Source organism: Acanthisitta chloris, unplaced genomic scaffold (genome assembly GCF_000695815.1).
Source record: "Acanthisitta chloris isolate BGI_N310 unplaced genomic scaffold, ASM69581v1 scaffold1497, whole genome shotgun sequence".
NCBI classification, from domain to species: domain Eukaryota; kingdom Metazoa; phylum Chordata; class Aves; order Passeriformes; family Acanthisittidae; genus Acanthisitta; species Acanthisitta chloris.
In genome coordinates, this window is record NW_008684101.1 from 40,121 (window position 1) to 42,127 (window position 2,007).

Below are 2,007 nucleotides of genomic sequence, written 5' to 3' on the forward strand. Positions count from 1 at the left end.
GCACCTTGGTGAAGCTCTAGATGGCCCTTCTGCATCCCTCAGAGAGGCCTTATTGAGAACATGGTAAAACAGGAGTTTAAAGTTCAGCTTTGATATACACATGTAAGATTTGGGGTTGAATATTGGGTGCCCAGCATGTCCTGCTCCTAACAATCTCACCTGGCTGCCTCAGAGACAAACACAGAACTGCTGTGGAATAGCAGACACCCACTGGTTCTGTACAACCTGCCCTTTACAATCCTGACTTTCCCATTCTTACCAAGCTTTGCCAAGCTAGGCTGCATTATCAAACCAATTCACCTTCTTTTTTTTTTTTTTTTAGCCACCTACTCTGCAACCCCAGGGAAAAGGAAGTTAAAGGAAGTTGATTTTCTGGCTGGAGACAGCAGTTCACAGTGACCAGTCCCAAGGGAAAAAGATGATATCAGTGTTTCCTGAGTTTCCAGTTAATTGTGTTTACTGAAGAATACATAACATTAGAGTGCCTTGAGCTTTGGCCAAGTTTGTAAAAGTAAATAAAGACAATTCCAGTCTAATGTTAGAAAACTGGCTCTTGGATTATTTCTGAGCTCACATCTTCCAACAACTAGAATAAGCCCTGTTGCAAAGGATGTGAAATAAACAGCACTGGACTCATACCTTATTATTTCAGCAAAAAAATGTGTTCAACTGCTATAGTGAGAAGGTATCTTTCTTCCAGACAACAGGCTGTAAGACAGAAGAACAGCTTCTTCCTCTCAGAGCTTGCCTGGTATCCCTCTGCAGCTCAACAGGCTTTTCTAGTCACCCTCTCAGGAGAACCTGCAACAAAACCCCAGAGATGGTGGCAGCCATCAGGTGCTGCCTGTTTCCCCTCTGATCCTTTCCAGCCTCACCCCACTGCCTCCTTGCTTTCTCCCTGGCCATGTGGTGCCAGCTGAGGTCCTGCTGACTCCTCCTGTGCTTTATGAGCACATCTTGCAAACTGCTCACAGCAATCCTAATACAGCCATTTCTGCCCAGTAGAGTCCCATTAGCCAGCAACTCTCTCCTCAGTCTCTAATGATTCAAACCACAAAGCCATTTGTCATACTACATCTTCTTTCCCAGTGAGTAAAAGTCAATTAGTGTTTTCAACTTTGCTCTGAAATAGCCACAGCTCCCTCTTGCTTCTTTATGCTACCAGTAAACCATCTACAATAATGACTTGTTTGGATATCCAGTGCTGTGTTGCAGCAAATTATGATCTCTAACTTTTCCCCTCTATGTACCAAACACCTTACACAGGAGCTGTGTTTTGCAGCCAGAAATTCCAAGGTGAATTAAGTCACACAGCCCAGGCTCCCTGTGAAGTGACTGGCTGTGGCCATGCCAGAGGGGCTTGAAACAAGGGGCTGTTGCACTCAGAAGCAAATCAGCTCCAAACGCAAGCTGCTGAGAGTCAAGGTGAACATCTCTTGCATTTGTCAGTGTTAGGATGTAAAAAGGCATTAAAATCCCAAACTAGTGCTTTCTATCTTATTGATATTTTAATTTGAAGGGCTAGCCATTACTCAGAGCTAATTAAAATTCAATTTCATAGAATCATAGAAGCGTTTGGGCTGGAAGGGACCTTGAAAGGTCATCTAGTCCAACTCCCTTGCAATGAGCGGGGACACCTTCAACAAGAGCAGGTTACTCAGAGCCATATCCAGCCTGACTCTGAATGTTTCCAGGGATGGGGCATCTACCACCTCTCTGAGCAACTCATAGCCTGATGCTGCCTCTACACTTGCTCCCAAAAGAAAATAATCTCATCTTTCCTTAAGGCTTCCAGAACCAGCTCCTGGACAGAGATGCTGAGCCTGCAGACAGGTGGTGACTCTCCAGTTAGACAGTGGAGGTAGAAGTAGTCCACATCACACCTCTGCCTCAACCACAGTGAGAAGTGCCTGACCCAGAAGGTTTGTCATACCACCATGAGTAACATATTCACAGCAGGTGAATGGCATCCCTGAGCCCTTTGATGGAAATCTCCTGCCACACCAT